The sequence below is a fragment of the Tachysurus fulvidraco genome, unplaced genomic scaffold (genome assembly GCF_022655615.1).
Source record: "Tachysurus fulvidraco isolate hzauxx_2018 unplaced genomic scaffold, HZAU_PFXX_2.0 HiC_scaffold_42_np12, whole genome shotgun sequence".
NCBI classification, from domain to species: Eukaryota; Metazoa; Chordata; class Actinopteri; order Siluriformes; family Bagridae; genus Tachysurus; species Tachysurus fulvidraco.
Window position 1 is genome coordinate 169,620 of NW_025927275.1, and position 14,589 is coordinate 184,208.

The window sequence follows — 14,589 nt, forward strand, 5'->3', positions numbered from 1 at the left end:
CTGGGGATGAATCACCTGGGATGAACAGCAGTTCAGTTTTGCTAGGATTGAGCTTTAACTGATGAGCAGTCATCCATGATGAAATTTCTGCCAGACATGCTGAGATCCGGTCAGAAGCTGTGGCATCTGAGGGTGGGAAAGAGAAGATAAGTTGTGTATCATCAGCATAGCAGTGGTAAGAGAACCCATGTGATGAAATAACTTCACCAAGAGAGTGAGTATACAAGGAGAAAAGAAGAGGACCAAGTACTGAGCCCTGTGGGACGCCAGTGGAGAGTCTGCGTGGAGCAGATGTCACTCCCCTCCATGTTACTTGATATGAGCGTCCTTCCAGGTAGGAGGCAAACCATTCCCAAGCTGATCCGCAAATCCCAAGACTCTTGAGGGAGGATAAGAGAGTCTTGTGGTTGACCGTATCAAACGCTGATGAAAGGTCAAGGAGGATAAGGACGGATGATAGTTTGGCTGATCTAGCAGTATGTAGCTTCTCAGAGACATCCAAAAGGGCTGTCTCTGTAGAGTGAGCTGCTTTAAAGCCAGACTGTTTGGGATCTTGGAGGTTGTTCTGTGAGAGATAGACAGACAGTTGATTATAGACAATGCGTTCAAGAATTTTTGAAAGAAATGAGAGAAGTGATACCGGTCTGTAGTTACTGATGTCTGATGGATCCAGAGCAGGTTTCTTTAGGATGGGAATAACCCTTGCTCTCTTGAAAGTAGTTGGTACCTGACCAGATGCTATGGATCTATTGACGATAGTGGAAATGAAGGGCAAGAGGTCTTGTGAGATGGTCTGGAGCATAGTGGTAGGGAGTGGATCCAATGGGCAGGTGGTAGGATTGCAGGACTGGATGAGTTGTAAAATCTCTTCTGCTGCCACAGTTGAAAAATGTGACAACGAAGGTGTAGGGGAATCCATACTCTGAGATGTAAGTGCAGTCGGGGCTGAAGTGAAGGTCCGGCAGATTTCCTCAATCTTCTCCTGGTAGAAAGAAGCAAAGTCTTCTGCAGTCAGGGAGGATGAAGAAGGTGGAGCTGGGGGGTTGAGCAGAGAAGAGATGATGTTGTGGAATTTCCGAGGGTCATGTGAGGAAGCTTCAAGCTTTTCCTTGTAGAAGGAAGTCTTGGCAGAAGTCACATCTGAGGAGAACTTGACAAGAAGTGTTCTGTAAAAATCAAGATCTGCATCAAGTTGTGATTTCTTCCACTTTCTCTCTGATGATCTTAGCTCTCTTCGATTGTTGCGCAGCACATCTGAAAGCCAAGGAGCAGAAGAAGAAGTTTTCTTGGGTTTAGTGAACATAGGGCAGAGGGAGTCCATAGTTGAGGAAAGAGATGAGAGGAAAGTATCTGTGGGTGAGTCTAAGGGTAGTGAGGAAAAAGACTTAGCATCAGGAAGGGAAGAAAGAGTGTCAGAAGCTACAGATGAAGGTGAGACAGAGTGAAGGTTGCGGCGAGTAAGAGCAAGGGGGTGAGAGGTAGTTTTAGGTAAGATAGGTAGAGTGATGGTGAAGGATACCAGGTGATGATCAGAGACGTGGAGTGGGGTAGCAGTAACATCTGTAGCTGGAGAAGGACGGGTGAAAACCAGGTCCAGGACATTGCCTCCTTTGTGTGTGGGGATGTAGCTGTTGAGTGTGAGGGAGAAAGAGTCGAGAAGAGACAGGAGGGAAGAAGAATGTAGCTTGTCAGAGGGGAGGTTGAAGTCACCAAGCACTGTCAGGGGGGAGCTATCGGAAGGGAAAGCACTAAGCAGTGAGTCCATTTCTTCCAGGAAGTTTCCTAGGGGACCAGGAGGGCGGTAGACAACAATGATAACAAGGTTGATAGGAGAGGTAACTGAAATGGCATGAAATTCAAAAGAAGAGATGGTTAAATTAGAGAAGAGTAGAGGTTTAAAGCACCATTTCTTTGACAACAATAAACCTGTACCACCACCCCTGCCTGTTTCTCGTGGTGAGTGAGAGAAAGCATAGGCAGAGGATGGAGCAGCTGGTGTAGCAGTGTTCTGTGGGGACGTCCAGGTCTCTGTTAGAGCAAGGAAATCAAAGGAGTAATGGGAAGTTAAAGCAGAGATAAAGTCAGCTTTCTTTACCGCAGACTGACAATTCCAGAGCCCACCTACCACTACTGTTTGAGACTTACACAACAGAGGAGGGTAGATGAGGTTATTGGGATTGTGACCTCTGCTTTGTGGATGAGAGCGTCTGCGAGGGTAGGCCTTGAGTACAGAGATGGGTTTAAGGCACATATTTGTAGTCAAACAAGAGTGAGAATTGAGGTATGGTAGAATATATCAAAACAGTACTAGACACTAATGTTAGAGAGAGAGAGAGAGAGAGAGAGAGAGAGAGAGAGAGAGAGCTACTAACAAACCTTCAATTTAAATAGGTAAGCCCTGCCCCCAATTCACACCTTAAGGGAGACTGAAACTACTCCTGATTAATCAGCTGAGAGAACAACAAAAACCAACACTATAAAATCAACAATGGTATAGAATATAACACGATTCAAATCACACTACTCTAGAACAAAGTGAGTTAAACAGATATACAAAAGACAGGAACCTACTTTACCAGAAGACAATATAATCAAATGTAGAGAGTTAAAGCACACTTTAAAGCACACTTTTTCTTCAGGCTCCTGTAATTGTTCAGAGATGTTACTAGGCCAAGATTAAGGTAACTTAGTGAATGTTGGTTGTTTTTATGTGATTTAAAAGTTCCATAAACATTTAACTGGAAATCACAAACAGAAAACATACAATGGACGTTTCATTCTTCTTTAAATGACTGTTTATGTGAGAAAGTCATTTCTTTCTGAGGAAAGTCCACTGTATGCACACAAGAGCAGTCTGTTTCACCCCTGATACAGTAACTACATGGTGAAGTGATGCTTGGTCTTCTCCCAGCCCATGTCCACAGTACAAGATAAAGGTATAATATGTTCCTACTCTGTCCTGCCACACTGAGTCACAGACAGTGACCCCTTTTGTACCTTTAACTCTTCATCAGAGCAGAGCATCGACCGCCAAGCTAACCATGGACCACTAACAATGCTTTGTATGTGGAGCTGCAGCCTTTTACAAAACTTGGTCCATACTGAACTTTAGACCAGCCAGGTCTCATACATCATAGTGCAGTGAATTAACTTTTCTTTTGTCTTTTATTCATAACATTTGTTAGTTCAGGCTGCTATAGATTAATGCCTAGCTTTGGCCTGCTACAATAAGAATGCTTAATACACTCATCTATAAGTGTTTAATAAAGGCCTGGACTGGTTCTAGCACACTGGGCTGACTGGGCTTTACTGGACCTGCTAGCTGGGGTCACTATAGAGTGGAGAACTGATCAGCTCCTTATAAACACTACAGTAAACTGACTTTAATGCTCAGCTCCATGTACATTATGATTTGTGTCACTCAGTTCAGTACTCATAACATTAGTAAGCAGCTCTCAGCTAAACCATGAATGCTGTTGTTGAGAAGTGATGATCTTTTCTCCTCCACAACTCTTTCACAGTTTGTCATGTCCTCTTGATCCTGAGAGCTCAGATAACAAAGGGTTTTTTTCTTCTGCCTTAAACAGATTGTCCATGTAAGACATCAGATAGAGGTTGAACTCCCCCTTGCTGAAAAAAATCATGTTTATGACATAATTTGAGGAATATATTAGCTTTATGAAGCCATTAACTACATCCCATAATACAGGGGTATTCAATTAAAATTCATAGAGGTCCAGTCACTAAAATTTCCTCCCAGCAAAATGTCCGAATCTTATATAGTCACTTAAAATAGTGTAACCTCATGTTAATAAACTCAATAACACACATTTCTATATAATTTAGTGTTAAATTCCAAGTGTTTTCAGGCTGAACTTGTCTGGCACTTGGATGTAAAACAATCCTGTAGTCGTCTTTACTACGTGTCAAGTAACAGACAACAGACACTGAATTTCTTCTGAATAAAATAAATAAAGTACAAACACAGCTTTGTGCATCCTGAACTTAGGGCCTAGATTTCATGTCAAACATTCAGAATCTTCTGAATAAAATAAAAGTGCTTTTAATCTTTAAGAACAAAATGAAACAGAAGACTTTTGAGCTGCCGCTTTTTTAAACATTAACTACATTAATAACACAGGAACTTTAGGCTAAAGGACATTTCAGGTAAAATAGAACAGGGCAGAATTTACTGAATAACAGAAAAGTGCAGAGCTTTGAGCAGCTCCCTTTTCCCTCTCTCCTTTCCACCTCTCCTTACTCCCTTTCCATCTTCTGTTCCTACTGAGAGACATGGACATGTAACTGTCCTGTCAGCAGGTTGGATCTTGGCTTAAATGGGGTTAGTGCCAGTCTCATGCTCATGTGGAGATGCTCATTGGTGCCCTCACTGCTGACTTCTGCGGGTACATTTCCTCAAACGACCCGTGTTTGGTGTCATATTTGCCTCTTTTCCATTGGAAAGAACCAGGTGCTGGTTCAGAGTTGGTTCCACTGGCGAACCTCCGGTTTGCCTTTCCACCAGTTAGAGAGCATCACAGAGCCGAGTGTGACGTCACTGTATATGTGTCACGTCACACAGCAATGTTAGCGCAGCAGCGACAAACACAAACACAACAACAACAATGGCGGATGTTGCTTTACTGTTAATGCTCATGGCTTTGTGAACCTACATTAACACCCAAACGAGGTGAATAAAACGTGTACGTGCGGCTCCGTGTAATCTGTATAAACGGAGGTTGTGATCGATAAAGTACTTAACGTTATTTTATCGTTAAAAGGCTCTTTTGAACACTTGAAAGTTTTAAATGCGCAAAAACAAATGATACATTTGTACACAATGTAAAGTTTAGTCACAACAATGGTAAAAAAAAATAAAACCTAATTGCACAAAATAAGACATTTTTAAAGTGTAACAATGGATGATACTTTTCAGTCCTCCTCACGTGGGACATATTTTTCAGAGGACTGAATCTTTCCCAACCGTCTACGTTTACTCATTAAGTAAGAATGGAAGTCTTTGCAGGTCATGTGCTTGTAATTGTACTGAGTGCACAGAATCCCCTTCAGTGAATCAACAGACAAGCGATTCCTCTCCCTGGTCCACTGGGCTTGCATCAGTGAAAAGATACGCTCAACATTTGCATTGTGAGCAGGTACGGCAAAAAAAACTGTGCCATCTTAAGCAGCTCTGAATGAATCAACACTTTTGGATCTTTCAAAATCTTTTTTTTGGTCCACCTCTGGTGTGCTTGTAGATCACTGAAGTCAGCTAGGTGCCTGATACAGACCTCTACGTCATTCCAGTCAGGAATCTCACTCAGATCCATCCACATAAAAGTGGAAAATTCAAGTTCAATTCAATTCAAGTTTATTTGTATAGCGCTTTTTACAATAGACATTGTCTCAAAGCAGCTTTACAGAACATAAACATAGAGCTGAAGGTAAACATAATTAATGATAAAGGAATTAACGAATAATAAAAGAAGTAAGAATTAACAGAATAAAAATTCTAGGTTATTATTAGATGTATATAGTTCACAGTGTGTATGTATTTATTCCCCTATGAGCAAGTCTGAGGTGACTCAGGCAGCAGTGGCAAGGAAAAACTGCCTTAAATTGGTAAAGGAAGAAACCTTGAGAGGAACCGGACTCAAGGGGGAACCCATCCTCATATGGGTGACACTGGTGGTGTGATTGTAATATACAGTCAGTTAAATGTTGTATTGGTGTAAGGTTCAAGGACTTCTGATCTCCTGAGTACCACAGAGTCTAACTGGAGATGTCTCAGGATTCTTAGAGTCGGCCTCGGCTCAGTGGACGTCCAAAGGCTTCGTCCCACAGAGGACGTTGGGAGCTGGTACAGTGTCTGGATGCCTCGGGATGGGTACAAAGAGAGAAGCAGTGGAAAGGGATTAACATATCTGCTGTTCATAAAAATGCGCTGGTCTGATGTACTGGTGCATGATATTATGGGATGTATTATGTGTACGCCTGACTAAAGAGATGAGTTTTTAATCTACATTTAAACTGGGAAAGTGTGTCTGCGCCCCGAACACTATCAGGAAGACTATTCCAAAGTTTGGGAGCTAAATAAGAAAACTCTCTACCACCTTTAGTAGACTTAGATATTCTGGGAACTAGCAGAAGTCCTGAGTTTTGTGATGTCAGAGAGCGTGAAGGATTGTAACGTGTTAGAAGACTAGTTAGATACATGGGAGCTAAACCATTAAGAGCCTTGTACGTAAGTAGCAGCAGTTTGTAATCAGTTCTAAACTTAACAGGTAGCCAGTGTAGAGATGATAACATTGGGGTTAAAGGTCATACTTTCTTGTCCTAGTGAGAACTCTGGCAGCTGCATTTTGGACTAACTGTAACCTATTTATTAAAGATGCAGGACAACCACCTAGTAATGCATTACAATAGTCCAGTCTAGAGGTCATGAAGGCAGGAACTAGCTTCTCAGCATCAGATACAGACAGGATGTTTCTCAGCTTGGTGATATTTCTAAGGTGAAGAAGGCTGTTTTGGTAGTATGGGCGATATGATTTTTAAAAGACAAGTTACTGTCTAATAAACACCAGGTCTTTCACTGTCGAGCTACTAGTAACAGTACATCCCTCTAAATGGGAGTTGAGTTGTGAGAGTTTATGTGCACTGGTTTTTGGACCTATGAGTAGTATTTCTGTCTTATCGGAGTTTAACAATAGAAAGTTGCAGCTCATCCAGTCTTTTATCTCTCTTAGGCACTGAGTTAATTTGGACACTGTGGCTATTTCATCTGGTTTTGATGAGATATATAACTGTGTGTCATCAGCATAACAATGGAAACTAATCCCATGTCTTCTAATAATGTTCCCTAATGGAAGCATGTATATAGAGAAAAGCAGAGGTCCTAGAACTGATCCTTGAGGGACACCATAATTAACTGGTAGTAAACTGGAGGATTCACCATTTAATTCTACAAAATGGTATCGATCAGACAGGTAGGATCTAAACCAGCTTAAAGCCTGACCATGAATACCTGTGTAATTTTGTAAGCGATCTAGAAGAATGTTGTGATCTATAGTGTCGAATGCAGCACTAAGGTCAAGTAGAACTAATAGTGACATACAGTCTTGGTCCGAAGCTAAGAACAAGTCGTTTGTAACTTTAACAAGTGCAGTTTCTGTGCTATGATGGGGCCTGAAACCTGACTGAAACTCTTCAAGGATGTTGCTCTCCTGTAAGAAGGAGCTCAGTTGAACAGACACAACCTTTTCTAGTATTTTAGACATAAACGGAAGGTGTGAGATAGGTCTGCAATTTGATAGTTCATTAGGGTCCAAGTTAGGTTTTTTGATGAGTGGCCTAATAACTGCCAACTTAAAAGACTTTGGGACGTAACCTAAAGATAACGAGGAGTTAATGATATTAAGAAGAGGCTCACCAGCTTTATGTAACACTTCTTTCAGTAGTTTAGTTGGGATGGGGTCTAGTGAACATGTTGTTGATTTAGCTGTAGTAATAAGTTTATCTAACTCTTCCTGTCCTGTACTTGTAAAGCTGTGTAAAGCCTTAGGTGAGATTGTGTCACTGGTTGCTCTCATATGTTGAGCGTCACCTATTTTATTCCTGATACTTTCGATTTTATCAGTGAAGAATCTCATAAAGTCCTCACTACTGAAATGTGATGGAATAGTGTGTTCAGATTTCTGATTTTTTGTTAAACTAGCCTACATGGGTGCCATCCATCTCTCTAGATAGTCCAAACATGTACTGTACAGGCCCTGTACTTGAGCACTGAATGCTCACACCTTTGACCATACCCATCCTTCTGATTTTGTGCCAGCATACTTTTGACTTTAAGAGGCATGAAGTTGTTCATCTTGCGTTCATGAAGCATGCTATGGACACTGTATAGACTCCTCTTTACTTCCACAACTGAGTTGTTCTCTCTCCATCTCTTGAATTATTGACTGAAACACACACATGAATGAATGCTAATCTCACTGAACTCATCTTCAAAAAACTTCCTGATGTGCATTGGTGGTTTTTCCTGTGACAAAAAGATCACTTTCCATGCTCAATGTCAACATCCAGTGTGTCTGCTCCGTGGTGAACACAATTGTTCAGAATATGTGCTGGCAGCCGACACCAATAAGAGCTGTGTTCTGCAGGGACTTCTTTAAATTTGCAAAAACATTCTTCCCAATCTCATTACGCTGGATTCCTCCAAAATCTGTGTTGCAGTTGTCACCAGTAAATGCAATGCATTTAGAAAATATCCCTTTCTTTTCCAGTGTGTCTTATGTACTGTGAAATAGCTGATTCATTTGGGGTGTTTTTAATTTCAAGTAATTTACTTTGCACGCCGCCGTTTTCCAATCACAATACTGAATGAGCAGAGGGAATATCTTTACTGCTCCATGATTGCTGCCATCAGTACACACGCCACAGTAGGGGATATCTTCAACAGAACGTGGGGCTATCACAGTATTTACAATTGCCTCTGTCTTTGTTCCAGCGCTTGAGAATTTTTGAGCTGTTAAAAACCTTTGACAAGCCAGATGTGCAGTCCAATGACCTGTAGCTTTCGTGGTGCTTAACGTGTGGAGAGCATCGGCAGCCTCAGCAGCAGTGACAGCTGCACTTTCCTTTTTACTTATGAAAAACTCCCTCACTTTAGCTGATAAGCTCTCGCCCCTCGCTGCCTTTCGATGCTTTGCTGAACATATGTGTGCCTCTGGGTCGTTGGCACCTTTATTTGCGACCGACACGTAAGTGCCTGCTTTGCACTCAGCTTCATGTTGATCTCGACCGACACGAAAACATGGAAATTTTTGTTTTAATTCATCAGTGAACTTACACTTGTGTTTCGACATGGCTGAAGATGCCGGGTAGCCATGCGCTTTGCCAGTGGTGAACAAGGAAGTTCACGCTTGAGGTGACTGGCCAATTAAATGTGTACAGAGAATACTATCGACCAATGACGGTAGCTCTACACCCTACACTTCCACTCAATACAAAGCGAACTGTAGGGGGGGGGGGTGACTAGTGTGTGAATGTAAGAGAGAACAATGCAAATTCGCCGTAAACACGTTTGAGGCTAGAATAACAAAATCCCAGACGATTTAGAAATTCCACCCGGACACATTTTTAGGTTTCAAATAAGGACATGTCCAGGCAAAGGAGGACGTCTGGTCACCCTAATCAACTGTGAATCTCCCCATGAGCTGTTGGATGCCACACTGAACAAAGAGCCACTAATTAACACTTTAACACAGCTGATGGAGACAAAGCTCCTCCCACCTACTACAGAGAATTCAACAGCCACCTTTTCACAGCATGAGACACAAAGGTTTAGAACTGGTTGCAGGCAGAATGGACATGTACTGGTCTGTCCATTCATCTTTAAATGTCCATTCATCTTTACATGTCCATTCATCTTTAAATGTCCATTCATCTTTAAATGTCCGGTCATCTTTAAATGTCCGGTCATCTTTAAATGTCCATTCATCTTTAAATGTCCATTCATCTTTAAATGTCCATTCATCTTTAAATGTCTATTCATCTTTACATGTCCGGTTTTCACCATCGACTTTTCTCATTTTTGAGCAAGCCATTTTCTCTCATCTCCTCTCTCGTTATTCTCTGTTGCTGAAAGGTAAACTTTGTTTAAACTTTTAAAAATTGGCTTGGCTTTTGATGACGATCCTGTCGTAATAACTAGATTAACTGTAATAACTAGATTAACTGTAATAACTAGATTAACTGCACATTAACGAAAGATTTATCTTTTTATTAATATCAAAGAGCTTATAATCTTATAATATTAGATTATAATAAGGAGATGCTTAATATGATAATATTAGAATTTTTATGGGTCACTCGGTCCGCCATTTGGTGATGCCCGCTATAATAACATTCAGTCCTCCACAAAGTTGCTGTTAATCTGTAAAGATAAATCTGTTAAACTACAAAACCTTGAGGAAATAAGATTAGACATCATGTGGAACTCCTTACGGAAATCTACACGTGTATTTTTACATTTTTATTCATTTGTTTATGGTGGTGAGATGATCCAGATTTAGAGCATGATCTGGATTAGTGTTAATTTCGTCAGACGAGACCAAATATGTTCAACAACCTTTTTTTTTCATGACTAAGACGAGACGATGACGAGACTGCACCACTGTCTAAAACGCTGACTAAGACTAAATTAGCATGGATTATTGTTGACGAAAAAAGACGAGAGGAAAATGTTTTGTATAAAATAAAAACTAAGATAAAATCTCTCTTCATTTTTGTCTACAATTGTCTCTGTTTGTTCATCAGCTGTTACGCCTTTAAAGTATCCAGGACGAGTTCACGGCTTCGTGCTGTTTCTTGTTACAGGTCTCAAACGCCTGTGGCTGCAACACGACACTGCTGAACAATTGTATTGCTTCCGCTAAAGAAAATAGTGCGGCTAGGCGGCTTTTTGTGTTAAATGCTATTTCCTGTCTCTGCGCTTTTATTGTACATGACAGCTGATGTCCCGATGTCCGGTCTTTACATTACGATTAAAAGCAGTATCAGTAAAGTAACACATGTGATGTGCATCAAGTCCGAGTGTGTGTACTGTTTAAAGTCCGAGTGTGTGTACTGTTTAAAGTCCGAGTGTGTGTACTGTTTAAAGTCCGAGTGTGTGTACTGTATAAAGTCCGAGTGTGTGTACTGTTTAAAGCCCGAGTGTGTGTACTGTTTAAAGCCCGAGTGTGTGTACTGTTTAAAGCCCGAGTGTGTGTACTGTTTAAAGTCCGAGTGTGTGTACTGTTTAAAGCCCGAGTGTGTGTACTGTTTAAAGCCCGAGTGTGTGTACTGTTTAAACGTGTTCTCAACTTCTCACTGATACTTTTGTGATTCAGAATTTTGACAAGTTTTATAGCCTTGATATTGTTTCTTATTCAAAAGTGGTGACAGAAAAAACTCTTTACCCCCCAACCTGAAACCTCGTCCCCTGTCACAATCACATCATAATCAACATTAATAATTAGGCTTAAAAGCAAATGTATATGTAAGTAATCAAGTTTAATAATTACATGTAATATTGCTCCAAATATCATCTATAATGGTGTGTGTAATACCATGTATAACTTGGTCATTTACTTTATACTGTGTATATATATAAAACACACACCTACAGTTTTGATCTTAGGCTTTTTATTAATCAGCATTAATGTGTTATTTAAAAAAAGACACATTTTTTGACTAAAACTAGACTAAAATGACGAGACTTTTAGTCGACTAAAACTTGACTAACAAAAAAAGATGTGAATGACTAAATATGACTAAAACTAACAAGGACATTTGGCCCAAGACTAAGACTAAATTAAAAATATGTGACGAAATTAACACTAATCTGGATTCAGTTACTGTTTGCTCCAACATTCAACATACGTCTTACAACCCTGATCACCAGCTGGTTAAATTTAATTCTCTCTCTCTCTCTCTCTCTCTCTCTCTCTCTCTCTCTCTCTCTCTCTCTCTCTCTCTCTCTCTCTGTATTAGAGCATGGACTCTGTCCTATATAGATGTAATCTACATGGAACTCTCAACAGCCTGAATTAATGGTGTTAATGAGGCAATTAATGTCCTGGAAAATCTCCTATAAAAACTTTAACACTTGTGCTTCCATCGCTCTCTCTTTATATTCTAAAACGTAAACTCATCTGACCATCAATCTATCCATTAGTCCATCCAATCATCCATCCATCATCCATCCCTCCATCCCTCCATCCATCATCCACAAACCTTAATTGATCAAACGACTGTTTTATTAAAACATTAAACTGATGTAACTGATTAAAACATATACACATGTTCATTGTGAGATGTTAACATGTCACTGTACTGTAGACAAGAGAACATCTGAAAACATTTTTACAAGTGAAACTCTGTCACAACTGTCACGATGTGATGTCCAGTGTGAACAACCTTCTTGTTGTTAATGAGAATTATTACAATAATAAATATGGAACATAACACAAGGCTGTTTTACTGTGATATGAGTCTCAGTATTGGTGGGTTGTAATAGTTAGTTCTGTGGTGTCCTGTCCTCTGATTTGTGTGTGTGACACAAACACACTGACATTTCTGTTACAGCTTCAACTTTAGCTGGATTATGGCTGTGTTTGTGTGTTTGAGATCAATGTTCTGATATTTCATCATTTCTCTTCCAGGCTGTGTGGGTGTAATCTGACAGAGGAAAGCTGTAGAGTTCTGTCCTCAGTTCTCAGCTCAAACTCCTCCAGACTGAGAGAACTGGACCTGAGGGGCAATAAACTGCAGGATTCAGGAGTGAAGCTGCTCTCTGATGGGCTGAAGGATCCACACTGTACACTGGAGATACTGAGGTACACACACACACACATACACACACACACACACACACACACACACACACACACACTCACACACATACACACACACACACACACACACACACACACACACACACACTCACACACATACACACACACACACACACACAGAGAGACAGACAGACACACACAGACAGACAGAGACAGACAGACAGACACACACACAGACAGACAGACAGACACACACACACAGACACACACACAGACACAGTTTTAATAAACACTACAACATCCAGGTCTCCTCTGTGGTAACTGTAATTGTAGTGATCTGATATATTGTCATTGTTGTGTGTGTGAGATGGAGAGTAAATGTACTGTATATAAAGATTTTGTGTAGTTCATGTTTTCAATACTAAACCTGAGTGTGTTAAGTGTGAGAAGGTTTTCTTTCTTGCAGGATGGAGGTCTGCAGTATTACAGATGAAGGTTGTGCTGCTCTGGCTTCAGCTCTGAGGTCAAACTCCTCATCACACCTGAGAGAACTGGATCTGAGGATTAATAATCCAGGAGAATCAGGAGTGAAGCTGCTCTCTGATCTACTGAAGGATCCACACTGTAAACTGGAGACACTACAGTGAGTTACTGACTTACTGTCTCTTTACTGTATGATATTGTGTAATATTCACTGTGTGCTGTAAAATGTCACATCTAATGTGTGTATTTATGCTTCTGTTGTTCATAAGTAATGTGTTTAAATGTGTCTGTAATTCTGTCCTGTTGTGTTTTTCAGCATTAATTATAAGACACTCACCAGGTCTGGTGTATGACAGGAGTCTCTCCTCAGACCTTTTTTCCAGGATAAAGCAGTTATGGTGGTGAAGCGTTAGAACACGTCCCACATTTCCAGCAGTTTGGGAGCTGAATCATTCATATTCAGATGTAGAAGATCCATAACAATAACTGTGACTGATCACATCCTTTTATCCTCTCAGCTACAACTTCACACTTTAACATCTTTTACAATCCAAAGTCAAATCCTTCAGCATCTTTCTTTCTCCCATTCTACAATATTTAATTAAAAATGTTTAATTAAAAATCTAACATTATCTTCCTCATTCATTTCATTTCCTTTGTGTTTTTCTTTAATTTCTCTAAACATAAAATCATAGTTGTTTTTCTTTAAACGTTCTGTATTTAGAACCCATACACTTTGTCCCCTTTCTACATTATTCCAGTCTTAATAAATAAAAACTCATGATAATCAAACTTGTTTCCTTATATCTGATTTTGTCTGTAAAGTTTTCTACATTTCTTGAACATAAAATAAAGACAATCGTTGTCCTGCAAGTTTTTCACTATATCTCTTCTTTCCTTCCTACATTTCTCTCTCTCCACACGTCTATCAGGTTGTTTTCACTCATTAGATCCTTTAGTTCTTTTCTCTCTGTATCTGATTTAATAACCATCCCATCTGCCATATGGAGTTTACTGTAAACAGTCACTGCAAGTCCCATCATTATTATTTCTTTATGCTTCTTTAAAATTCTTTTTAAGGGATTAAATAATTCTTTCTTTTCTTTTATCTGTTGGGTCATGAACATTTACTAAACTGACAAAAAGAACTAATGCTTCACTGTGTAGAGGCAAATTCTAGCGTTTCAGCGCTCTTATTTGTACCCAAGGGGTGTGTGTGTGTGTGTGTGTGTGTGTGTGTGTGTGTGTGTGTGTGTTCATGCATCTTCCCTGGTTACTGAAGATGTCTCCCTTTGAGTTATCACCTCAGCAAATCCACATTCCATTTTCAAGTTCTTATCGAGCACCTGCGCGCGCGCACACACACACACGCGCGCACACACACACACACACACACACACACACACACACACACACACACACACACACACACACACACACACACATACATCCCTAAAGTTCCCATCTTTCTAGCATGTACAAATGTAACAGTTAGAATAAGGGCATCTTTTCTTTCTCCCCAGTCTTTCACACAGAATTTATATATAACAATTATATAAAAACACTCATGATATATAAAATGTCCTCTACATCAGCCTCTACACTGCTTTAATCTGCTGTCAGGTAGTTTTAAAAAAAAAAAAGCAAAAACAAAGTGAAATGGAGGAGAGCTTCACTGTCCTGACTGCTGCCACTGAATAATAACATGATGTTGTTACTGAATTCAAACAGTAAAGTAAAAAGTTTACAGCACCTGAGATTCCCAGGCAGT